This window comes from Petromyzon marinus, chromosome 15 (assembly GCF_048934315.1).
Source record: "Petromyzon marinus isolate PM22_M1 ecotype Great Lakes invasive population chromosome 15, UKy_Petmar_22M1.pri1.0, whole genome shotgun sequence".
In the NCBI taxonomy this organism is placed as follows: Eukaryota; Metazoa; Chordata; class Hyperoartia; order Petromyzontiformes; family Petromyzontidae; genus Petromyzon; species Petromyzon marinus.
Window position 1 is genome coordinate 1,259,300 of NC_133681.1, and position 27,624 is coordinate 1,286,923.

The 27,624-nt window shown below is 57.7% G+C and overlaps 1 pseudogene; it reads right to left on the reverse strand.

Annotated features, from left to right (window-relative positions):
* Positions 1-443: 443 nt before the first annotated feature.
* Positions 444-24,294, reverse strand: LOC116942506 (GRB2-associated and regulator of MAPK protein 1-like; annotated as a pseudogene).
* Positions 24,295-27,624: the final 3,330 nt, after the last annotated feature.

A 27,624-nucleotide genomic window follows, 5' to 3' on the forward strand; every position in this document is an offset into this window, starting at 1 on the left:
GTGGTGGTCATGGTGGTTGTGGTGGTGGTCATGGTGATCATGGTGGTGGTGTTCATGGTGATCATGGTGGTGGTGTTCATGGTGATCATGGTGGTGGTGTTCACGGTGGTGGTGGTGGTCATGGTGATCGTGGTGGTTGTGGTGGTGGTCATGGTGATCGTGGTGGCCATGGTGATCATGGTGGTGGTGGTGGTCATGGTGGTTGTGGTGGTGGTCATGGTGATCATACTGGTGGTCATGATGATCGTGGTGGTGGTCATGATGGTGGTGGTGATGGTGGTCATGGTGGTTGTGGTGGTGGTCATGGTGATCGTGGTGGCCATGGTAATCATGGTGGTGGTGGTCATGGTGGTTGTGGTGGTGGTCATGGTGATCATACTGGTGGTCATGGTGATCATGGTGGTGGTGGTGGTGGTCGTGGTGGTGGTTGCGATCCAGCAATGTGGAGGCAAGGGTCGGTGGATCACGCAGAGATTTTGTGAAACTCCCGAACCAACAAGGGAAACGAGGTGGCCGAGATGTGGCCACACAGCAGTGGGTTCTTGAATCCATCCGTGCGGACCTTTAAGTGTGATGCCCTCGTTTGCGTGCTGGGTTTTCTCTGGGGTTCTCCGGATTCCTTCCACGGCCCTCACTGAAAAAAGTGGAATTGGCCGAACATCCAAATATAGCAGGACTCCCGTGAAACCAATATTCACCATGATCGATCACCAGCGCATCATTGCAGCCGGGGCTGTCCGGATCGCCGACCTTGAATATGATTCCGCGCCCGGCACACCGCATCCAGAGTGTCCCTCTCACGATGAGCCGGGGCTACCACAGGCCTCGCACAGCCATCGCCGGTCTCACCGGGCGAGAGAGAACCACAAACCAATCTCCGGCCGTCACAACTTGGGCCTCCATCCTCCCACGAACTGCAGCACCTTCTTGGCCTGCAGCTTACTGAGCCGGAAGTCCTGCAGCAGCATCTCCTCGGTGAGCTGCGCCAGCAGCGTGCCGTCGACGCACTCGCGTGCGAACAGCCCCACCGCGTCGTCCGAGAAGCCGATGAACCTCAGCGACCGGCAGACGCCCTGCACCGTGAGGCCCGCCAGGTCGGCCGGCGGCTGCCACGCCATCCCGTCGCCGCTCGACCTTCCCTCCGAGCCCGCCGACGAGGTCGTGTCGCCCGCCTGCGACTGGACCGGCGCCGCGACCGGCGCCGTGCGGAATCCCCCCGCGTCGCTGAAATCGAAGGGGAGGAAGGGGTTCCCGTTCTTGGCCGGAAGCGCCGGCGCCGGCGCCGTGGGAGGCGCCGGCGCCGGCGGCTCGGACGGAGGGAAGACGTCCGGGCTGAGCGGAGGGGAACGCGCGACAGGGGGGGTCGCGCCCCTCTCGCCGCACTCGCAGTGGATCGTGGGGGGCGTCCCCCCAAACCCGGGGCTGCCCCCTCCTCCCCCTCCCTTCCGCCTCCTCGAGTCGCACTCGCACGGCCGCGAGGCGCGCAGCGGGGATGCCCCCGCTGCAGCTGCCGTCAACGACGCGGCTTCTCCTGCTGCCGCTTCTCCTGCTGCCGCTTCTCCTGCTGCCGCTTCTCCTGCTGCCGCTTCTCCTGCTGCCGCTGGCGCTGGCGCTGGCGGTGGCGACGGCGGCGGCGGCGGCGGCGAGGATGTGAAGGCATCGCCACCGCCACCGTTGCTCCTCCTCGGCGTAGGGCACGGGCGAGCGGCCGCGTCCGCTCGCGGCGCATCGGCCGCGTCGCGCGACCCCGGCCGCGTCGAGCAACCGCCGGTCGGCGCGCACCGGCCGGGCGGCGGCGGCGGCGTTTGCCGCTCCTCGTTCCCGCAGCCGGCCGCCGCCACCGCCGTCGCCTCTGGCCGGTGGCCGCAGGGGTCGCGGGTCAACGGCACGTCGGGGTCGGCGGAGAACGCTCGGCTCAGCTCGCACCAGGAGCGCCGGGCGGAGGACGAGGAGGAGGATGATGAGGAGGTGGACGAGGTGGACGAGCAGGAGGGAGGGCGGCCGGTGTGGGGAGCCGCGGAGGCGCGCGGGACGGGGCGAGGGGGAGACGGCGCCTCGCCCACCGACACCGGGCGGCTCGCGAGCTTCCTGCTGCTGCTGCTGCTGCTGCTGCGGTGCACGGGGACAGCGAGAGAACACGAGGAGGTGGTGATGATGATGATGGTGGTGGTGGTGAGGATAGTGGTGGTGTGGTGTTAGTTGTGCCCATACTACAGAGAACACGATGGCGACAACAACACAATCTGCTTCCTGTAAACTCTGAACTTGCATCACCTTCATGGAACACGTAAATAATTACATCATCATCATCAAGATCATCATCAAACATGTTCTATCCACTGCAGTGAATGTATGTGTGGGTTCATGTTGCTCTGAATGCCATCGTGTATGTGACATTGAGTAAAGCCGTGCAAAGGGATCCCGGTTGGAAGAGAACGAACAGATTAATTATTTAATTATTGTTTGACGTCTGAATGAAACAGGGACACGTGGTCTTGTGGTGAACGGATATAAGCCACCCGGGCCTCAACCAGCAGTGGATTGAGAGTGACTGTACATGCACATGTAGCTTAATAAACAATTATACTAATTAAGTTAATAGTGATCGCACAGACAGACAGACAGACCCGGAGCCTTAACTATATAAAACAAAACCAGAGTGAAATACAACGATTAAAAACAACATTACATAATCTGATGGGGCTATGGGAATATCAAATCAATCCTCCCCCACCTCCACCCTCCTCACGGAAATGAGCTGCTCCACTCGCCCTGTCTCTCTTCACTGCCTACTGCAGTTGGAATGGTCCACTTTGAGTTTATTTGATGCGGGGGGGGGGGGGCGGTAGATTTGTGAATAACAGCGAAGGCATTCTGTGGTGAGGGCGAGCAGAAATGTGAATACAAATGAGGGTGAATGGGGACGCGGGGGGAGGGGGGATCAATGGTGAGGATGGGGGAGGGGCAGGGAGGGGGGTGGAGGGGAGGGGGTGAGGGGGATGCTGCAGTGTGAATGTGGATGGGGAGGTGAGCGGAAGGTGGTGGAAATGATGATGTCGCCTTGAAAATAATGATGGTGGTGATGATGATAACGATGGCTAGTGAATTATTAAGAAGGATGTTGCTGTTTAGGGCGATGTTACAAATATTGCTCATGACGATGTAGGTGGTGACCATGTCGCTGACGATGCTGTTAACAATGTAGGTGACGACATTTTAATGTTTAATATTAATTATGTTAACCGTGACATTGATAATAACGATAATGACGACGTAGTTGGTGATAATGATGTTGATGAAGTTAACGATGATGATGAAGTTAACGATGATGAAGAAGTTGATGATGATGATGATGACGGTGATAACAATGTCGATGACCACGACGATGATGACGATGATGTTGACGAAGATGACGACGCTGACAATGATGACGATGTTGATGACCACGACGGCGACGATGTTGACGAAGATGACGATGCTGACGACTGAGATGACGATGGCGTGTGCTCACAGGCGGTGCAGGCCGGAGGAGTAGAAGGAGAGATTGGGGCTCTGTGCCCAGGCTGGGGGTTCCTGTGGGGGGGCCCCCAGCAGGAGCCGCGTGCCAGCGGCACCGCGGGGGGGCACGGGGGGGCTGGGGGCGGCCGCGGGCTTCGTGCTCCGGGGGGGCACGGGGGGCGCGTTCAGCAGACGGCACTCCTCCCGCACCTCAGAGACAAACAGCAGCAGCAGCGTCATCATCATCATCAGCAGCAGAAGCGTCATCATCATCATCAGCAGCAGCGTCATCATCATCAGCAGCAGCAGCGTCATCATCAGCAGCAGAAGCAGCAGCGTCATCATCATCAGCAGCAGCAGCGTCATCATCATCAGCAGCAGCGTCATCATCATCATCAGCAGCAGCAGCAGCGTCATCATCATCATCATCAGCAGCAGCGTCATCATCATCAGCAGTAGCGTCATCATCAGAAGCAGCAGCGTCATCATCAGCAGCAGTGTCATCAGCATCAGCATCATCACCAGCAGCAGCGTCATCATCATCATCAGCAGCGTTAGTCGCAGCATAATCATCATCAGCAGCAGCGTCATCATCATCAGCAGCAGCAGCGTTATCATCATCATCAGCAGCAGCAGCGTCATTAGCAGCAGCAGTAGCGTTATCAATAGCAGCAGCATCAGTATAAGCATCATCATCAGTAGATGGCACTCCTCATGCACTACAGAGACCGACATCATCAGCAGTCGACATCATGATCAGCAGCAGCATGATCAGCAACACCAGCGGCATGAGCAGCAGCAGCAGCAGCAGCAGCGTCGTCGTCACCATGAGTGATAGCCACAGCGATGCGCCCGCTTGTTCTGTGCGCCTCGACACTGCAACCCGAGCGCCGGCCGCCGTGAACCTCTCCCCGCTACTCACGGCCTCGGACTTGGGCGGCACGGGGGGCGGCGGGGAGACCCCCCTTTCGGGGGGGGGCTCGGGCTCCGGGGAGACCCCCCCGGTTCGCTCGGGGGTGCCGCGACCGCTGCCGCAGCCCCCCGCAGACGCCGCCCTCGCCAGGGGTCTCAGTCCCCCGCCTCCTCCCCCGCCTCCTCCCCCGCCTCCTCCCCCGCCTCCTCCCCCGCCTCCTCCCCCGCCTCCGCTACCCCCCACGGCGGTGGTGCCGGAGGGGGTCGGGGGGCAGCTGGGAGCTGCGGGGGGCACGCTCAGGGGGGTGCGCGCCCCCCAAGCGTCCGCGTTGCGGGGGTTTGGTTCCGACCACAGCACCTCGTACGGGAAATCGGGGGGCCTGTGAAAGGGGGAGGGGGGGGCGAGGGGGGCGTCACATTGCAGACGGCGCCACGCTACGTCGCGCCGCACACGCCGCTGCTGCACTGTACCGCAATGTCCCGTGGTGCTGCACTGTACCGCTTCGTCACACCGGGTCCCAGCGATCTCCGCCGCTCTAACGAGCATCGGCGCTTATCTCCCGTTTACGGCCCTGCAGAGCCAGCGGTGGACTTTCCACGTTCCTGTAGCGGGGCCGAGTCTGTTTCGTGCTGAGGACAAACGCTGCCGACTGCACCACACAAAGCAGTACTAATTTGATCGTCCCCGGAGCAACGGTGGGCGGAGTCAAGAGCCAAAACCAGCGGTTGAACTTCCCTACGGTTAGCGGTCCGGGATCCCATGGGTCACCATGGGATCCCATGGGTCACCATGGGATCCCATGGGTCACCATGGGATCCCATGGGTCACCATGGGATCCCATGGGTCACCATGGGTCACCATGGGTCACCATGGGTCACCATGGGATCCCATGGGTCACCATGGTCACAACCGCGGTGGCGGTGGCGTGCGTGGACCGCGTGTAAACACGCCGCTCGCGAGCCAGGCGCCGAGTCACCCTGTGCCGCACGGGGACGGCCGCCACCGGGGGCGACCCTTTCAAATGGGGCCGGGGGGTGGGCCACGGGGGGCGGCACCTCCTCCATCGCGCCGCACGGATCGCTCCGACGACGATGCGCTCGCCGCTCTCCTCACCTCCCGGCGGGCGCCTCCCGCGACCGCGAGCGCTCCCCCCCCTCCTCCTCCTCCGCCGCCGCCCCCCCCCTGGCACCCCCCCCGCACTCCCGCGGGGGCCTCGCCGATCGCTCTCGGGCGGCCGAGGGGCTGCTCGACTGCCTGCGCTCGGCAGCGGCGGCGTCGGGTTCCGAGGTCCCGGCCGCCCCGACCCCGACGCTCCCGGAGGCCGGCGCCGCCGGCGGCGCCGCCGGCGCTCCCGGCTCGGCGGAACCGCCGGGCGGGCCGGCGACGCCGGCGGTGGCCCCGGCGGCGACCCCGGCGCTGGCGCCGGCGTTGGTGCCGGCGGTGCCGGCGTGCAGGCTGCCTCCATAGACGCACACGGAGAGGCGGTGGAAAGAGCGCGTGAGCTCGTCGCGCGCGTAGTGCAGGGACGTCGGCACGGAGGCGGAACCCGATCCGGAGCGCCCGCACGCGCGCTGCATGCGTTTTCGTCGTTGTGGTGCGTGACGGAGAGAGGGGGAGAGGGAGAGAGACAAAGACGGACGGGAGAAGGAGTGGCACAGGAATGGTAAGCGAGGGCAGCAGTGTCGACTCCGCACGAATAATGCACATTCGTTCATTCATTACGGGCAAATGTGTGAGTGAGTGAATCAATAAATTAGCGAGCGAGTGAGTGAGCGAGCGAGCCAGCGAGTGGGTGTCCGCGTGCGTGCGTGCGTGCGTGCGTGCGCGTGGCCTCGCCTGCCGGGGGCTGGCGCCGGGCTCCGCGGCCTCGCCGGCGGTGTCGGGCCGCACCTCACGCACGGCGCGCGAGTATTCGTCCACGTCGAAGCGCTGCTGCAGCCACGCCAGCCGCTCCAGCACCAGCGCCTCGTACGCACGCTCGCCTGCACCGCCATGAAGACAGAGACCCCCCCCCCACGTGGAGCCTTGACAGACTGTCGGGGCAAGCGCTGCTTAGCGAGCGGCGGCGCCTGTGAAGGCCGGCACGGCACACGAAGCGGGTGGGAGGCCACCTTTGTATCCCCGGTGGTGATGTTTACGCACCGCACCAGGTACTTATTTGAGTTTGAGGCAACTTAGGGGAGGCCCAGGAGCGGATCAGATAATCGTTAGCGGTGTTGGCCGTGAGCGGGAATCTAACTCGGGTCGCCAGGTTGGTAATGCAGCGTAGCGCTAACCGCTACACCAACGCTCCCCACCACCGTCAACGCCAACTCCACCACCATCAACACCACCACCACCAACGCCACCTCCACCATCATCAACACCACCATCATCAACACCACCACCACTTTTCGATTTAAAGCTTTCGTGACTGCAAGGATTCATCTTCTTTGTTTCTTTCGGTAAAGTCACGTAGAATGAGAATAAAATAATAAAATAAAACAATAAAATTCTCGCGACGTTTCGGCCACAACACAAGTGGCCTTCTTCAGGTGACAGAGCATTGTAGCTCTGTCGTCCCGACAGGTTTGTTCCTTTCACCTGAAGAAGGCCATTTGTGTTGTGGCCGAAACGTCGTGAGAATTTTATTGTTTTATTTTATTATTTTATTCTCATTCTACGTGACTTTATCGAAAGAACCAAAGAAGACCACCACCACTATCAACACTACTTTATTGTTGTTGTGGTACTAATTGTTGTTGTGGTGGTTATAGTTGTTGTTGTGGTGGTATTAGTTGTTGTGGTGGTATTAGTTGTGGTGGTGGTATTAGTTGTTGTGGTGGTATTAGTTGTGGTGGTGGTGGTATTAGTTGTTGTGGTGGTATTAGTTGTTGTGGTGGTGGTATTAGTTGTTGTGGTGGTATTAGTTATTGTGGTGGTGGTATAGTTGTTGTTGTGGTATAGTTGTTGTTGTGGTGGTATTAGTTGTTGTGGTGGTGGTATTAGTTGTTGTGGTGGTGGTGGTATTAGTTGTTGTGGTGGTATTAGTTGTTATGGTGGTATTAGTTGTTGTTGTTGTGGTGGTATTAGTTGTTGTTGTGGTATTGTTGTTGTTGTGGTGGTATTAGTTGTTGTGGTGCTATAGTTGTTGTTGTGGTATTGTTGTTATTGTGGTGGTATTAGTTGTTGTGGTGGTGGTATTAGATGTTTTTGTGGTGGTATTAGTTGTTGTTGTTGTGGTGGTATTAGTTGCTGTTGTTGTGGTATTGTTGTTATTGTGGTGGTATTAGTTGTTGTTGTGGTGGTGGTATTAGATCTTGTTGTGGTGGTATTAGTTGCTGTTGTTGTGGTATTGTTGTTGTTGTGGTGGTATTGTTGTTGTTGTGGTGGTATTAGTTGTTGTTGTGGTGGTATTGTTATTGTTGTTGTGGTATTAGTTGTTGTTGTTGTGGTATTGTTGTTGTTGTTGTGGTATTAGTTGTTGTTGTTGTGGTATTAGTTGTTGTTGTTGTGGTGGTATTGTTGTTGTGGTATTGTTGTTGTTGTGGTGGTGGTATTGTTGTTGTGGTATTGTTGTTGTTGTGGTGGTGGTATTGTTGTTGTGGTATTGTTGTTGTTGTGGTGGTGGTATTGTTGTTGTGGTATTGTTGTTGTTGTGGTGGTGGTATTGTTGTTGTGGTATTGTTGTTGTTGTGGTGGTGGTATTGTTGTTGTGGTATTGTTGTTGTGGTGGTATTGTTGTTGTGGTATTGTTGTTGTTGTGGTGGTGGTATTGTTGTTGTGGTATTGTTGTTGTTGTGGTATTGTTGTTGTTGTGGTGGTGTTGTTGTTGTGGTGGGTGTGTGTTGTTGTTGTTGTGTGTTGTTGTGGTTTTGTTGTGGGTGGTGGTGGTATTGTTGTTGTTGTGGTGGTATTGTTGTTGTGGTGGTATTGTTGTTGTGGTGGTGGTGGTGTTGTTGTGGTATTGTTGTTGTTGTTGTGGTATTGTTGTTGTTGTTGTGGTGGTATTGTTGTTGCTCACAGCGCCCCTCCTCCACCCTTGATGAGGCCTTCAGGGAGGTTGAACCTGGGGAGGGGGGCGCCCCCCCCCAGAGTGAAGTGGAGTGGCACCACCACGGTGGAGGAGTCGACATGAGTGGGGGGCGGCCCCCCACACCCCGCCGGGCCCCCGCAGCCCCCCGAGAACACCGGACAGGGACCTGCAGCCCCAACACCACACGAGCAAACACACAGGGACACATCCATCAACACATACACACAGATAAACACACATCCATCAACACACACACACAAAGATCAACACACAGGGACACATCCATCAACACATACACACAAAGATCAACACACACAAAGATCAACACACAGGGACACATCCATCAACACATACACACAGATAAACACACATCCATCAACACACACACACAGATCAACACACATCCATCAACACATACACACACAGATCAACACACACAGGGACACATCCATCAACACACACACACACAGATCAACACACAGGGACACATCCATCAACACATACACACAAAGATCAACACACAGGGACACATCCATCAACACATACACACACAGATCAACACACAGGGACACATCCATCAACACATACACACACAGATCAACACACAGGGACACATCCATCAACACATACACACACAGATCAACACACAGGGACACATCCATCAACACTTACACACAAAGATCAACACACACATCCATCAGCACATACAGGGACACATCCATCAACACATACACACACAGATCAACACACACATCCATCAGCACATACACACAAAGATCAACACACAGGGACACATCCATCAACACATACACACAAAGATCAACACACACAAAGATCAACACACAGGGACACATCCATAAACACATACACACAAAGATCAACACACAGGGACACATCCATCAACACATACACACAAAGATCAACACACACATCCATCAACACATACACACACAGATCAACACACAGGGACACATCCATCAACACATACACACAAAGATCAACACACACATCCATCAACACATACACACACAGATCAACACACAGGGACACATCCATCAACACATACACACAAAGATCAACACACAGGGACACATCCATCAACACATACACACAAAGATCAACACACACATCCATCAACACATACACACACAGATCAACACACAGGGACACATCCATCAACACATACACACAAAGATCAACACACAGGGACACATCCATCAACACATACACACAAAGATCAACACACAGGGACACATCCATCAACACATACACACAAAGATCAACACACAGGGACACATCCATCAACACATACACACAAAGATCAACACACAGGGACACATCCATCAACACATACACACAAAGATCAACACACACATCCATCAACACATACACACACAGATCAACACACAGGGACACATCCATCAACACATACACACAAAGATCAACACACAGGGACACATCCATCAACACATACACACAAAGATCAACACACAGGGACACATCCATCAACACATACACACAAAGATCAACACACAGGGACACATCCATCAACACATACACACAAAGATCAACACACAGGGACACATCCATCAACACACACACACAAAGATCAACACACACAAAGATCAACACACAGGGACACATCCATCAACACATACACACAGATCAACACACAGGGACACATCCATCAACACACACACACAAAGATCAACACACAGGGACACATCCATCAACACATACACACACAGATCAACACACACATCCATCAACACACACACACAAAGATCAACACACACCAAGAATCACAGACACACATCAACACACACACACAAAGATCAACACACACAAAGATCAACACACACAAAGATCAACACACACACACACACAAAGATCAACACACACAAAGAATCACAGACACACATCAACACACACACAAAGATCAACACACACAAAGATCCCCCGTGTAGCCTCAACAAGTGCTGTATGCGAGCACCTACGAAGCCCGGCAAGGCACACGAGGGGGTGGGTGGCCAGCACCACGCCCGGCCGCCTTTGTCTCCCCAGTGCCGATGTTCACACACCGCACCAGGCACTCATTCGAGGCCGAGCCGACCTAGCGAGACGCGCAAACTTCCAAATATACAGCAGCAGCGGCAGCAGGCGTCGGGGTCTGGATGGAACCCACGACCTCCTGCGCACCGGGCGAGGGAGTCAACATCCCCTCGCCACCGCGGCTCCGTGCTGGGGTCACCGCGCCAGCGCATTCACCGTTGGCGTCACCGCCGGCTTCGCCGCCGGGGGCGGCCGTCCCCCCCCCCGCGCCGCCGCCGCCGCCGCCGCCGCCGCCGCGACTGCCGAGCCCGGCGCAGGCGGAGGGCTCGGCGGGGCGCAGGGCGCAGCAGACGGCCACGGTGCGGGCGCGGAGGCCCACGAGCTTGTAGCGGTGGCCCTCCCGCACCACGTGCTGGTCGTGAGGGTTGCGCGGGGGGGGGGGCGCCGCGCGACGGCACCACCACGCTGACGGGCAGGCGGGCACGCTCCACTATGGCCCTGCAGGCGGAGGGGGGGAGGGGGGGAGAGGGGGGGGAGAGGGGGGGAGAGGGGGGAGAGAGGGGGGGAGAGGGTGGGGGAGAGAGTGGGGAGAGGGGGAGAGGGGGGGAGAGGGGGAGAGGGGGGGGATAGGGGGGGGAGAGGGTGGGAAGAGGGGGGGAGAGGGGGGGAGAGGGGGGGGAGAGGCTGGAGAGAGGGTGGGGAGATCGAGAGTGAGTGGGTCAGGGGGGGTGAGATAGGGAGAGTTTAGAGAGGGGGAGAGTGAGTTATGGTTTGCGTGAGTGATTCAGTTAGTGAGTCGGTAGGTGAGTGGATGGGTTCATGGGTAGTTGAGTGGGAAAGCGAGGAGGCAAGTGGTGTGGGTGGGTGAGCGAGTGAGCGACCGGGTGAATAGGTGAGTGGGCGAGTGAGCAGCTTAGTGGGTGAATGGGTGAGCGAGCGAGCGAGTGAGCGAGCGGGTGAGCGTGGTGCTCACCGCAGCGTGTGCTCTCCGTCCCGCAGCTGCGCCTCTGCGGGGCTCCGCGTGCTGAAGCGGCCGCGGCACTGGAATGGCAAACTGAGGCTCTCGTTGGTGCGGTGGTTCATGCAGATGAGGCACGGCATCTTCCCCCCGCGGGGAGACGACGACGACGAGGAGGAGGAGGAGGAGGACGAGGAGGAGGAGGAGGCGGTCGGCGGCGTCGGCGTCGGCACGGCCGTGCCGAGCCCCGGCGACGCCAGCCCGAAGCTCGCGCCGCCGGCGATGCCGCCGCCGCCGCCGCCGCTCACGCCGGCCGCACCCACGAAGCTCGGCGAGCCTCCAGCACCGCCGCCGCCGGCATGCTGACCGGCACCCCTGTGGTATCTCCCGCCTCCGCCGCCACCGCCTCCGCCGCCTCCGCCGCCTCCGCCGCCTCCGCCGCCACCGTTGTTGTTGTTGTTGTTGACGCGATCGGACGAGGAGGAGACGCCGAGCTGCAGGCGGCCGCCGAACTTGCGGAGCAGCGCGGCGAGGCGCGTGCGCTCCTTGGGCGCCTTGCCGCAGATCAGCTCCGCCTGGCCCATGAGCGTGAGCTCGTCGCCCGCGTTCAGCGTGAAGTTGTACACCTCCGAGTCCTCGTTGTACTCGCCCGACGCCACCTGGCACGGGCGAGGGGCGGGGGGCGAGGGGCGGGGGGCGGGGGGCGGGGGGATGGTGGAGCGGGGATCAACAGCAAAGCCAGGCACAGACAAGGAAGAAAGATCATGCACACGCATGGATTCCCTAAAGCGTTCCAATCGACACGCTTCTCCCCGACTCGTGGCTGCAGAGTGCACCACACAGAGTTGACCATCCTTCCCAGAGCTGCTCCAACGTTGGCCCGACGTTAGCCACAGTTCACATTTACTGGCCCGGGGTCACCAGCACGACGAGAGCGAAAATGAATGGGAGACTTAGAACCCAGATTGAGAACCCAGAGTTAGAACTCGGATTTAGAACGAGGAGGAGTTACAATGCGAAGGCGTAAGACCGTGGTGGTGGTGGTGGCGGTGGTGGTGCGGACGCCGTCCTGCGTCGTGGTGGACACCTTGACGCTGAAGGAGATGTCCTCCATGACGAAGACGCGGTCGGGGAAGGCCTTGGCCACTTCTTCCACGCTGCCGAAGAACTGCACGGGCTCCTTGGCATCGCGCTCCTGCTCCAGCAGCTTGAACTTACCTGGGGGGGCGGGTGCACGCGTATGTACGGCCACAACAACATAAACACATGCACAACTCAACAACAACAACAATACACCACACAACAACAACAATACACAGCACCAACAACATCCAGGGCGTCATCAACACACCCTGAGATAGAGACATCGACCCACTGTCATACTGACAAAGACAAAGATCCCCCCCGAAAGCCTTGACAGGCTGTTGGGGGCAAGTGCTGTTAGCGAGCACCTATGAAGGCCGGCACAGCACACGAGGGGGTGGGTTGCCAGCATCACGCCTGGCCGCCTTTGACTCCCCAGTGCTGATGTTTGCACGCCCCACCAGCACGCACACTCAGACAGACGTCGTACGTACACACCGACACACGCGCCCACACACACACACTCTCCCTCCCCCACTACATGTCTTTGTAAAATATATCCCTAACTGGCAGACAGAGAGAGAGAGAGAGCTGGGAGTGGTGAAGAGTGATGGGGGCGTCAGGGGTAGGGGTGTTGGGGGTTAGGGTGTTAGGGGTGGAGTTAGGTGTGAGGCTGTGGGTAAGGGGTGTTTGATGTAAATTAAGATGTGATAATAGGGACCATGGATTGCACGTACAAAGGTAAAGACAAATATCCCCCATATAGCCTTTAACAGACTGTGGGGGCAAGTGCTGCTAGCGAGTAACACCGATGAGAGCCGGCAGGGCGCACAAAGGGTTGGGTGGCCAACACTAAGCCCGGCCGCCTTTGTCTCCCCAGGTGCTCCTGTTTACACACCACACCAAGTATTATTTTTCAGGCTGAATCGACCTAGAAGACGCCCGGGACCAGTTCAGAATATTTGTCACAAATGTTGATCACGAGCGGGGATCGAACTCAGCTGGGTTCGCGGAGCGGTGCTACACACGTGGCCACACGGGTGACCACACACGTGGCCACACGGGTGACCACTCGGGTGACCACAAGGGTGACTACACACGTGACCACACGGGTGACCACACACGTGACCACTCGGATGACCCCACACGTGACCACACTGGTGACCACACACGTGACCACACACGTGACCACCCGGGTGACCACTCGGGTGACCACAAGGATGACTACACACGGGTGACTACACGGGTGACCACACACGTGACCACTCGGGTGACCCCACACGTGACCACTCCGGTGACCACTCGGGTGACCACAAGGGTGACTACACACGTGACCACACGGGTGACCACACACGTGACCACTCGGATGACCCCACACGTGACCACACGGGTGACCCCACACGTGACCACACGGGTGACCACACACGTGGCCACTAAATCGCATTGTAGAATGAACTGGAGACATTGCAGGAAGCTGTAGATGGAGAGACTATGTTGACGATTATGATGGTGGTGGTGATGGTGATGTGGAGCTGCAGAGACGGTGATGGTGATGGCGGTGATGATAAATCCCTAGCTGGTAGACAGAGAGAGCTGGGAGTGGTGCAGAGTGATGATATTGCTGTCGAGATAATGATGATGATGATGGAGCTGCAGAGACAATGACCACGTGATGATGACAACGCGGCTGCAGAGACGATGATGACAGTGATGAGGATGGGGCTGCGGAGACGAGGAAGATGATGGAGCTGGCTGGAACTGTATACAGAGCTCTCCTTTGTGTGAAAGCTGGCGGCAGTGAAAGGAGCACTGAGTGGTGGAGGGAGGTGGGGGGGAGGTGGGGGGGAGGTGGGGGGGGAGCCCCACTCCGGGATGAATGAATGAGCGCGGCTCCATTCACGCGCCGCGCATTCTGATTGCAACTCTGGGCGCCTCCGCTTTGTGAACACGGGGGAGGGAGGGGAGGGAGGGAGGGAGGGAGGGAGGGAGGGAGGGAGGGAGGGAGGGGAGGGAGGGAGGGAGGGAGGGAGGGAGGGAGGGAGGGAGGGAGGGAGGGGGAGGGAGGGAGGGGGAGGGAGGGAGGGAGGGGTGGGGGTCGAGTGAGACGGCAAATTTATGGAGGGGGTGGCGGTGGGGGGTGGGGGACGGTGTGGGTTGTCTTTTCTTTGTGGGGCCTGTTCACATCGCGGCGACCGCCCCGAGAGGCCTTCATCCAGCAGTGGATCGGTGGTGGATGACGCTGACGCTGACGATGATGATGATGAAGAGTTGTGTGTATGGGGGGAGTGTGCGGGGTGAGATCCTAGCGGCTCAGGAAGATTGTCGGGGGGGGGGGGGTGAGGGGGGGCTTGATGGCCGGAAGGGGTTCGGGATGGCGAGCGAGTAGGGAAGGAGATTCATTGTGAGCGGCTCAGAGGCTGGAGATGTTGGAGGGAGGGACGAGGGGGGGGGGGGTTAGATGATTGATGGGGAGACATTGGGTTGGAGCGGGGGGGGGCGAGGGGGCAGTTGGTGGTTGAGTCCAAGGTTGGAGGAAGGCAATGGGGGGGAGGAGGGGGGTGATTATTGGGGCCAAAAGAGGGGGCCAGTTGGTGGTGGTGGGGCGTTTGGTGATTTGCAGGAGGAGGGAGGGGGCGGTTGTGAGGGGGGGGAGGAGATGGGTGGGTTGGTGGGGGGTATCGCGCCCCCCCACTTCCCGCCGTGAGTGTTGAGTAATTGCCACGCGGCGTTAGGGGAGCGGTGGCGCCGCGGTTAGCGTGTCGCGTTAGGGGGAGCTATATAGTAGTTGGTGGAAGTGGTAAGTGGTAGAAGGTGGTAGTCGACAGTGGTAGTTAGTGCTAGTTAGTGCTAGTTAGGGTAATGTTGTGGTAGATCGTGGTGGTTACTAGTGGTTACCACAGTGCTAGTCAGTGGTGGTTAGTGTAGTGCTAGTTAGTTGTTAGTGTAGTGGTAGTTATTGTTGTGCTAGTTAATAATTAGTGTAGTACTTGTTAGTTGCTAGTGTAGTGGTAGTTAGTGGTAGTTAGTGCTAGTTAGTGGTAAGCGTGACGCTAGTTAGTAGTGAGAGTGGAGCTAGTTAGTGGTGAGAGTGGCGCTAGTTAGTGGTGAGAATGGTGCTAGTTAGCGGTGAGTGTGACGCTAGTTAGTGGTGAGGAGTGGCGCTAGTTAATGGTAAGAGTGGCGCTAGTTAGTGGTGAGAGTGGTGCTAGTTAGTGGTGAGAGTGGCGCTAGTTAGTGGTGAGAGTGGCGCTAGTTAGTGGTGAGTGGCGCTAGTTAGTGGTGAGAGTGGCGCTAGTTAGTGGTGAGCGTGATGCTAGTTAGTGGTGAGAGTGGCGCTAGTTAGTGGTGAGAGTGGCGCTAGTTAGTGGTGAGCGCGATGCTAGTTAGTGGTGAGAGTGGTGCTAGTTAATGGTAAGAGTGGCGCTAGTTAGTGGTGAGAGTGACGCTAGTTAGTGGTGAGAGTGGCGCTAGTTAGTGGTGAGCGTAACGCTAGTTAGTAGTGAGAGTGGCGCTAGTTAATGGTAAGAGTGACGCTAGTTAGTGGTGAGAGTGGCGCTAGTTAGTGGTGAGAGTGGCACTAGTTAGTGGTGAGTGTGGCGCTAGTTAGTGGTGAGAGTGGCGCTGGTTAGTGGTGAGTGTGACGCTAGTTAGTGGTGAGAGTGGCGCTAGTTAGTGGTGAGCGTGGCGCTAGTTAGTGGTGAGCATGATGCTAGTTAGTGGTAAGCGTGGTGCTAGTTAGTGGTGGGAGTGGCACTAGTTAGTGGTGAGAGTGGCGCTAGTTAGTGGCGAGAGTGACGCTAGTCAGTGGTGAGCGTGGCGCTAGTTAGTGGTGAGAGTGGCGCTAGTTAGTGGTGAGAGTGGTGCTAGTTAGTGGTGAGTGTGGCGCTAGTTAGTGGTGAGAGTGGCGCTGGTTAGTGGTGAGAGTGACGGTAGTTGGCGGTGAGTGTGGCGCTAGTTAGTGGTGAGAGTGGTGCTAGTTAGTGGCGAGAGTGGCGCTGGTTAGTGGTGAGAGGTGGTGCTAGTTAGTGGTGAGAGTGACGGTAGTTGGCGGTGAGTGTGGCGCTAGTTAGTGGTGAGAGTGGTGCTAGTTAGTGGCGAGAGTGGCGCTGGTTAGTGGTGAGAGTGGTGCTAGTTAGTGGTGAGAGTGGCGCTAGTTAGTGGTGAGAATGGCGCTAGTTAGTGGTGAGAATGGCGCTAGTTAGTGGTGAGAGTGGCGCTAGTTAGTGGTGAGCATGCCGCTAGTTAGTGGTGAGAGTGACGCTAGTTAGTGGTGAGCGTGACGCTAGTTAGTGGTGAGAGTGGCGCTAGTTAGTGGTGAGTGTGGCACTAGTTAGTGGTGAGTGTGACGCTAGTTAGTGGTGAGCGTGATGCTAGTTAGTGGTGAGAGTGGCGCTAGTTAGTGGGGAGAGTGGCGCTAGTTAGTGGTGAGTGTGGTGCTAGTTAGTGGTGAGCGTGACGCTAGATAGTGGTGAGAGTGGTGCTGGTTAGTGGTGAGCGTGACGCTAGATAGTGGTGAGAGTGGTGCTAGTTAATGGTGAGTGGCGCTAGTTAATGGTGAGAGTGGTGCTGGTTAATGGTGAGAGTGGCGCTAGTTAGTGGTGAGAGTGGCGCTAGTTAGTGGTGAGAGTGGCGCTGGTTAGTGGTGCGAGTGGCGGTAGTTGTCGGTGGTTACCGCCGTAGTGGACGGGGATCTCGATGCGGGGCCCGATGACGTAGTGGCCCTCCTCCAGGCTGTGTGCACACACGGCGCTCCACTGGCGGCACGAGTGCACCAGCACCACCTCGCCGCTCCGCTGGACGCTGTCCAGCGGGTGGCCTGCAGCACCACCACCACCGTCACCACCGTCACCACCATCATCAGCAGCACCACCACCACCGTCACCACCGTCACCACCGTCACCACCATCATCATCAGCAGCAGCACCACCAGCAGCACCACCACCATCACCACCGTCACCACCATCATCATCAGCAGCAGCACCACCAGCAGCATCATCATCATCACCACCACCGTCACCACCATCATCATCAGCAGCAGCACCACCAGCAGCATCATCATCATCACCACCGTCACCACCATCATCATCAGCAGCAGCACCACCAGCAGCATCATCATCATCATCACCATCATCATCAGCACCACCACCATCATCATCATCAGCAGCACCATCACCACCATCATCAGCACCATCACCACCATCATCAGCACCACCACCATCATCATCATCAGCAGCACCACCACCAGCAGCATCATCATCACCATCATCAGAACCACCACCCCCACCAGCATCATCATCATCACCACCACCACCATCATCATCATCAGCACCACCACCAGCAGCATCATCAGCAGCACCACCACCACCAGCAGCATCATCAGCAGCACCACCACCATCATCATTAGCACCATCATCAGCACCACCACCATCAGCAGCACCATCATCAGCAGCATAATCATCAGCAGCATCAGCAGCATCAGCACCATCATCAGCACCACCTCCCCACTCCACACACTCTCCAATAAGTGGCCTGTCCCACCACCATCAGCACCATCATTTTCAGCACCAGCATCATCATCAGCACCATCAGCATAATTATAATATGATCATCATCATCAGCACCATCAGCAGCAGCATCATAAGCATCAACATGATCAGTAACAATAGAAGCAGATCAGCAGTGATCTCATCATCAGCAACAGCACACACGCACATCCATAAAAAAACACATGCAGCCACCAGGCGGTATGTGCCAGGCTAGGTGCACTTTATATGCATTTCCTGTACAGTAAACAGGCAGCTGTGCCAGACGCAGTGCGCGTGAAAGTGAGGGTGGGATGTTCACAGACTCAATACCACCACCACGACAACCACCATCAATACCGATACCAGCACTACTACTGCAACCACCACCACTAAAGACTATATCACTCACATCGCTACCATCACCACCACCACCACACTCACTTCCCCTCACCTACCCCCAACCACTATCACCAACAAAGACAAAGATCCACCGTGTAGCCTTAACAGATTGTTGGGGCAAGTGATGTTAGCAAGCACCAATGAAGGCCGGCACGGCACACGAGGGGGTGGGTGGCCAGCACCACGCCCGGCCAACTTTGTCTCCCCAGTGGCGATGTTTTTATACACCGCACCAGATACTCATTTGAGGCTGAGTCGATCTAAGGGAGGCCCAGGACCGGTTCAGATATTCGTCACTGGCGTTATCCGTGAACGGGATTCGAACTCGGCCAGCCGGGTTCGTAGCGCAGCGCGCTAACCGCTACACTACCGCGCCCCACTAACATCACAATCACCAACATGACCATCACCACGAACAACCCCTTACCTCGACAACCACTATCACTGAAAACCACCACGCAATCCATTCTCACCACCACCATCACCACCGCCACCACCGCCACCACCGCCACCGCCACCATCACCACCACCACCATCACCACCACCACCACCATCACAACCACCACCACCATCACCACCACCACCACCATCACAACCACCACCACCATCACCACCACCGCCACCATCACCACCGCCACCATCACCACCGCCACCACCACCACCGCCACCACCACCATCATCACCACCACCACCGCCACCATCACCACCACCACCACCATCACCACCGCCACCACCGCCACCACCACCATCACCACCGCCACCATCACCACCGCCACCATCACCACCACCACCACCATCACCACCACCATCACCATCACCACCACCACCACCATCACCACCGCCACCACCACCACCACCACCACCGCCACCGCCACCATCGCCACCACCACCATCACCACCGCCACCACCGCCACCACCACCATCACCACCGCCACCATCACCACCGCCACCATCACCACCACCACCACCATCGCCACCACCACCACCATCACCACCACCACCATTACCACCACTACCATCACCACCACCATCACCACCACCATCACCACCACCATCACCACCACCACCACCACCGCCACACTCGCTCTCCCTCCCTCCCACCCCCAGCCCTGCCCCCACCCCCGCACCTGTTGCTCCGATCCCTCACCCAGAGCCGTCGCCACTTGGGGCCCGCCGCGCGGTGTCAGCCTGAGCCATCGCCGTTCACACCCCCCCCTAGCCAGCCCCCCACCCCTAGCCAGCCCCCCCCCCTAGCCAGCCCCCCCCTCTAGCCAGCCCCCTCCTCTAGCCAGCCCCCCCCCCTAGCCAGCCCCCCCCCCCCCCCCTAGCCAGCCCCCCCCCTAGCCAGCCCCCCCCCCCTAGCCAGCCCCCCCCCTAGCCAGCCCCCCCCTCTAGCCAGCCCCCCCCCCCTAGCCAGCCCCCCCCCTAGCCAGCCCCCCCTTCTCTAGCCAGCCCCCCCCCTAGCCAGCCCCCCCCTCCTCTAGCCAGCCCCCCCCCTAGCCAGCCCCCCCCTCTAGCCAGCCCCCCCCTCTAGCCAGCCCCCCCCTAGCCAGCCCCCCCTCTAGCCAGCCCCCCCCTAGCCAGCCCCCTCCTCTAGCCAGCCCCCCCTCTAGCAGCTCCCCCCCTCCTCTAGCCAGCCCCCCCATCTGTAGGTTATCTGGATAAGATGAAGAGGTGGATCGCGACTGACCACAGAGCAGCAGTCAACGGAGGAACGCGAACGAGATCTCGTCCGCTGCGGAGACGGAGCGGGCTGATCGCTCGACCCAGGAGAGGTGGCGACGGCTAGGGGGAGGCCTTCTTCCAGCAGTGGATACATCAAGGATGATGATGATGATGCATATGATGGCCATGCAATGTACAATCGAACAAGAAATTCCCCACAGAGTGCTTATCCAGGAGAATCTCAACGAGTCTCAAGACGCTCCTCATAGGTTCTTGCTACGTTGGGATATTTGACCAGGAATTCCATTCACACATTGGGTGTGGGTTATATTTTTTGCCTGTATACCGGGTAACTCGGGGGGGGGGTGACGCTCAGAGATCCACACATACGGGTACACGAACCCAATTTGCCGTGCTACAATCTGCTGGGCCACCTCGCACACAGCCCAGGAGAGGTGGGGGGAGGAGGAGGGGGGAGGGGTTGGGAGATTCACAAATCTTTGCGTGATCCACGAACCCTCGCCTCCACGCCCGGCGTGTGCGTTCGGATGCGGCGCTAATGACGGGGATAGCGGAGATTGTTTTAGATTGTGTTAATTAGCTGGGAGGCTGCAACCCAATTAAGGGAGGGTGGAGGGGGGGCGAGGCGTGGTGGGGTGTTAGTGGGGAGGGTGCGGGACTACATCGTCGGAAGCCGTCTCGTAGCGGCGACCAGACCTCGACATTGGCATCGAGCTCCTAGAGATATTGATGATGATGCTGCCATCGTGCGCAATAATGTGCTGGACGTTGAAGTTTTTACGCCCCGTACGTAGCCAACCGTGTTAATCGGAGGTGCGGGGGAAGGACAAGTCGGTGCCACGTTCGCAACACCGCCACTGCATAATCGACATCGTTACAACAGCCACGATAATCATCATCAGCAGCACCGTTGTAATGATCATTGTTACCACCACCACCACATCAAAGACAACGACCCCCCGTATAGCCTGTAACAGACTGTTGGGGCAAGTGCTAGCGAGCACCTATGAAGGCCGGAAGTGCACTCCCACGCCTTTCTGACACCAGTGGAGACGTTTACACACCGCACCAGGTAATCATTTCAAGCTGAGTCGACCTCGGGGAAGCCCAGGACCGGTTCAGATAATCGTCACTGATGTTGGCCGTGAGCAGGAATCTAACTCGGGTGGCCGGGTTCGTAGTGCAGCGCGCTAACCGCTACACTGTTGTTCCCCACGTGAACACACACACACAGTCTTTCATACACACACACAGCCATACAATCACACAGTAGCAAACTGTATATGCGAACACACACAATAACATTCTCTCACACATAAAGACAAAGATCCCTCCGGTAGCCTAAAGAGATTGTTAGGGCAAGTGCTGTTATCGAGCACCTATGAAGGCCGGGGCGGACCACGCCTGGCCGGCCAGCACCACGCCTGGCCGGCCAGCACCACGCCTGGCCGGCCAGCACCACGCCTGGCCGGCCAGCACCACGCCTGGCCGGCCAGCACCACGCCTGGCCGGCCAGCACCACGCCTGGCCGGCCAGCACCACGCCTGGCCGGCCAGCACCACGCCTGGCCGGCCAGCACCACGCCTGGCCGGCCAGCACCACGCCTGGCCGGCCAGCACCACGCCTGGCCGGCCAGCACCACGCCTGGCCGGCCAGCACCACGCCTGGCCGGCCAGCACCACGCCTGGCCGGCCAGCACCACGCCTGGCCGGCCAGCACCACGCCTGGCCGGCCAGCACCACGCCTGGCCGGCCAGCACCACGCCTGGCCGGCCAGCACCACGCCTGGCCGGCCAGCACCACGCCTGGCCGGCCAGCACCACGCCTGGCCGGCCAGCACCACGCCTGGCCGGCCAGCACCACGCCTGGCCGGCCAGCACCACGCCTGGCCGGCCAGCACCACGCCTGGCCGGCCAGCACCACGCCTGGCCGGCCAGCACCACGCCTGGCCGGCCAGCACCACGCCTGGCCGGCCAGCACCACGCCTGGCCGGCCAGCACCACGCCTGGACGGCCAGCACCACGCCTGGACGGCCAGCACCACGCCTGGACGGCCAGCACCACGCCTGGACGGCCAGCACCACGCCTGGACGGCCAGCACCACGCCTGGACGGCCAGCACCACGCCTGGCCGGCCAGCACCACGCCTGGACGGCCAGCACCACGCCTGGTCGGCCAGCACCACGCCTGGTCGGCCAGCACCACGCCTGGCCGGCCAGCACCACGCCTGGCCGGCCAGCACCACGCCTGGCCGGCCAGCACCACGCCTGGCCGGCCAGCACCACGCCTGGCCGGCCAGCACCACGCCTGGCCGGCCAGCACCACGCCTGGCCGGCCAGCACCACGCCTGGCCGGCCAGCACCACGCCTGGCCGGCCAGCACCACGCCTGGCCGGCCAGCACCACGCCTGGCCGGCCAGCACCACGCCTGGCCTGCCAGCACCACGCCTGGCCGGCCAGCACCACGCCTGGCCGGCCAGCACCACGCCTGGACGGCCAGCACCACGCCTGGACGGCCAGCACCACGCCTGGACGGCCAGCACCACGCCTGGTCCAATCTGTTTCCACTTTGGCGATGTTTACACCGCACCAGGTACTCAATTGAGTGCGAGTCGACCTAGGGGAGGCCTAGGTCCGGTTCACTCACGCACAATCACACACACTCCCTTATACCGACACACGCACTCACATTCACAAACACAATCACTCACACCATGACACACACACACGTGATCACTCCAACAACAACAACCACCGCCATTCACCACTAAGTGGCGGTGACGTCTTCACGGTGCTTGTGCCAGGCTAGGTGCACTATGAGGCCACGTGAAGTGTCGAAGGCCCGCTGGCAGGAGGTCACGGAACGTCGGTGCCATGGGTTGACTGAGAGCACTGACAGATGCACCACCTGTGCTCCTCACTGTGCTAATTTTCTGCGTTTTATCCGCCCGGCGAACTGCTCGTTGTTGTGAGCGTCGCTCCTCTGCCCTCCCCAGTGGCTGGTAGACGACTGCCTCCAACTTCCCAGCAGCGTTCTTCACATACACACTCACAAACCTTTAGTCACACAGTTATACACAGACTAAGAGACCCCGTATAACACATACTCACCTACATCATCACACACAGTGACACGCACAGCTATACACACAGTGTAATGCACACTCACACACAGTGACACACGCACACACAGTAACACTCACAGTGACACACAGTGACACACTAAAACAATACGAAGACACATGCACCTCGACAAATTCGCAGTGCCACACACGCACGATGTGATATGGTGACCCACGCACGATGTGATAGGGTGACACATATACAGTGACACTCACACAGTGACACAATCAATGACACACGTACACACTGCGACACGCACCCAGTGTCACACAGTGACACGCACAATCAGTGACACACGCACGCACACTCGGAATGACATCAAAGCGAAGTCGCCGCGTCCCCCGCCTGACCCCCCCCTCCCTCGCCCCCGTAGATCGCGACACGCATCGCGATGATGTCGCGCCCGATGTCGCGACCGACCTGGGTCTGGCCTCACGAGCAGCGGCAGGCGGAACTTGTTGAGGATGAGGTCGAGCGGCCAAGACACGCAGCTCCATCGCAGCTGCCCGGGATCCATCCTCTCTCCCCGCGCGGGGTGGGTGGGTGGATGGGGGGTGCAGCTGCAGCAGCAGCGGCAGCAGCAGCGGCGACGGGCAGCACAGCGGTGGTGGTGGGCAGCGGTGGGCAGCAGCTGCGTCTCACGGTCGGTCCCCTTTCGCCGGGATCTCTGCTGCGGCCCCCATCACCCCCCTCGCACCCCCAGGGGTCGCGCCGTCGCCTCTGCAGAATCCGTGCGCGTGACGGTTCGCCATGTTTCTCGTCGATCCACGCTGTCTCGCTCTCTCCTCCCTCTCCGTGTCCTCTCCCCTCTCGCCCTCCTCTCTCTCTCTCTCCCTTTCCCTGCCTCTCCTCGGTCGCTCCTCCCCCTGCCTCGCTCCACTCTCCGCTCCCTGTTCTGAACGCTCCCGCCCACGCGATGCCTCTCTCCCTACTCTCCCCGTGACGGCCGTAGTGATGCTAAATGAGGGTCATCGCGAACGGAGGCGGTGGGTGGTGGGGCGAGGGGTTTGGTGGGAGAGAGTGGGAGTTGGAATTGGAGAGATGTAAGAGAGAGAGAGAGCGGGTTAGAGGGGGTGGGGGAGAGGCTAAGGCGAGAATAAGAGATAGTGGTGGTGGTGGGGGGGAGGAGGGAGAGGCTATGGGAGAAATGTAAGAGAGGGGGAGAGAGTGGTGTGAGAAAGTGAGAGAGCGGGGGAGAGGGTTAGAAGGGGTGGGGGAGCGGCGAAGGCGAGAATAAGAGATAGTGGTGGTGGTGGTGGTGGGGCGAGGGTGGGAAGGAAAGGCTCGGGGAGCGTCAGAGAGAGTACGCGAGAGAGAGGGGGGCATGGAGAGAGAGGGGGGGCAGTGAATGGAGAGACAGGGGTTACAGGCAGAGGTAGTGTGAAAGGAGAGAATAGGAGATAAAAACTGGAGAGTTAGGGAGGGAGTTGAGAGAGTGGAAGATATATGAAGGGAGAGGGATTGAGAGGGGGAGGTGGTGCGAGAATGAGCGCTGATTTCCCACGTGATGAGAGCTATAACAGTGGCCCTTATTGACGCATCAAAAAAACGCCTCTCCAAGTCTCAAGACGTCTTGTTCAGGAGGCTGCTGCTGCTGTGATGTTTGGCCAATTCGTGTAGGAAGTAGTCTGGGAGCGCGGAGAACATCGCGCACGCCTGCGAGGAGGGGGGGGGGGGGGGAGAGTCGCGACCTCGCCGCGCGCGGTGCCCTCTTCTCATCCACGGGCCCCTCTCTCCGTGTCTCTCCGCGCTAATTCCAAGGGGACACCGCAATCGCCCCGCACTTTCAACTGGACACCTCGAAGTCTGACTTCTCTAGCAGTCTCACTTCTCTAGCAGTCTCACGTCTCTAGCAGTCTGACTTCTCTAGCAGTCTCACTTCTCTAGCAGTCTTACTTCTCTAGCAGTCTCACTTCTCTAGCAGTCTTACTTCTCCAGCAGTCTCACGTCTCCAGCAGTCTCACGTCACTAGCAGTCTCACTTCACTAGCAGTCTCACTTCTCTAACAGTCTCACTTCTCTAGCAGTGTCACTTCACTAACAGTCTCACTTCTCTAGCAGTTTCACTTCTCTAGCAGTCTCACTTCACTAGCAGTCTCACTTCACTAGCAGTCTCACTTCACTCGTAGTCTCACTTCTCTAGCATCTCACTTCTCTAGCAGTCTCACTTCACTCGCAGTCTCACTTCTGTAGCAGTCTCACTTCACTAGCAGTCTCACTTCTCTAGCAGTCTCACTTCTCTAGCAGTCTCACTTCTCTAGCAGTCTCACTTCTCTAGCAGTCTCACTTCTCTAGCAGTCTCACTTCTCTAGCAGTGTCACTTCTCTAGCAGTCTTACTTCACTAGCAGTCTCACTTCTCTAGCAGTCTCTAGCAGTCTCACTTCTCTAGCAGTCTCACTTCACACGCAGTCTGACTTCTCTAGCAGTCTCACTTCTCTAGCAGTCTCACGTCTCTAGCAATCTCACTTCTCTAGCAGTCTCTCTTCTCTAGCAGTCTCACTTCTCTAGCAGTGTCCCTTCACTAACAGTCTCACTTCTCTAGCAGTTTCACTTCTCCAGCAGTCTCACGTCTCTAGCAGTCTCACTTCTCTAGCAGTCTCTCTTCTCTAGCAGTCTCACTTCTCTAGCAGTCTCACTTCTCTAGCAGTCTCTAGCAGTCTCACTTCTCTAGCAGTCTCACTTCTCTAGCAGTCTCACTTCTCTAGCAGTCTCACTTCTCTAGCAGTCTCACTTCACTAGCAGTCTCACTTCTCTAGCAGTCTCACTTCACTAGCAGTCTCACTTCTCTAGCAGGCTCACTTCTCTAGCAGTGTCACTTCTCTAGCAGTCTCACTTCACTAGCAGTCTAACTTCTCTAGCAGTCTCACTTCTCTAGCAGTCTCACTTCTCTAGCAGTCTCACTTCTCTAGCAGTCTCACTTCTCTAGCAGTCTCACTTCTCTAGCAGTCTCTAGCAGTCTCACTTCTCTAGCAGTCTCACTTCACTAGCAGGCTCACTTCTCTAGCAGTCTCACTGCTCTAGCAGTCTCACTTCTCTAGCAGTCTCTAGCAGTCTCACTTCTCTAGCAGTCTCACTTCTCTAACAGTGTCACTTCTCTAGCAGTCTCACTTCACTAGCAGTCTCACTTCTCTAGCAGTCTCTAGCAGTCTCACTTCTCTAGCAGTCTCACTTCACACGCAGTCTGACTTCTCTAGCAGTCTCACTTCTCTAGCAGTCTCACGTCTCTAGCAGTCTCACTTCTCTAGCAGTCTCTCTTCTCTAGCAGTCTCACTTCTCTAGCAGTGTCACTTCACTAACAGTCTCACTTCTCTAGCAGTTTCACTTCTCTAGCAGTCTCACTTCACTAGCATTCTCACTTCTCTAGCAGTCTCACTTCTCTAGCAGTCTCACTTCTCTAACAGTCTCACTTCACTAGCAGTCTCTAGCAGTCTCACTTCTCTAGCAGTCTCTAGCAGTCTCACTTCTCTAGCAGTCTCACTTCTCTAACAGTGTCACTTCTCTAGCAGTCTCACTTCACTAGCAGTCTCACTTCTCTAGCAGTCTCTAGCAGTCTCACTTCTCTAGCAGTCTCACTTCACACGCAGTCTGACTTCTCTAGCAGTCTCACTTCTCTAGCAGTCTCACGTCTCTAGCAGTCTCACTTCTCTAGCAGTCTCTCTTCTCTAGCAGTCTCACTTCTCTAGCAGTGTCACTTCACTAACAGTCTCACTTCTCTAGCAGTTTCACTTCTCTAGCAGTCTCACTTCACTAGCATTCTCACTTCTCTAGCAGTCTCACTTCACTCGCAGTCTCACTTCACACGCAGTCTCACTTCTCTAGCAGTCTCTAGCAGTCTCACTTCTCTAGCAGTCTCACTTCTCTAGCAGTCTCACTTCACTAGCAGTCTCACTTCACTAGCAGTCTCACTTCTCTAGCAGTCTCACTTCTCTAGCAGTCTCACTTCTCTAGCAGTCTCACTTCACTAGCAGTCTCACTTCACTAGCAGTCTCACTTCTCTAGCAGTCTCACTTCTCTAGCAGTCTCACTTCTCTAGCAGTCTCACTTCTCTAGCAGTCTCACTTCACTAGCAGTCTCACTTCACTAGCAGTCTCACTTCACTAGCAGTCTCACTTCTCTAGCAGTGTCACTTCTCTAGCAGTGTCACTTCTCTAGCAGTCTCACTTCTCTAGTAGTCTCACTTCTCTAGCAGTTTCACTTCACTAGCAGTCTCACTTCTCTAGCAGGCTCACTTCTCTAGCAGTCTCAATTCACTAGAAGTCTCAGTTCACTCGTAGTCTCACTTCACTAGCAGTCTCACTTCTCTAGCAGTCTCAATTCACTAGCAGTCTCACTTCACTAGCAGTCTCACTTCACTAGCAGTCTCACTTCTCTAGCAG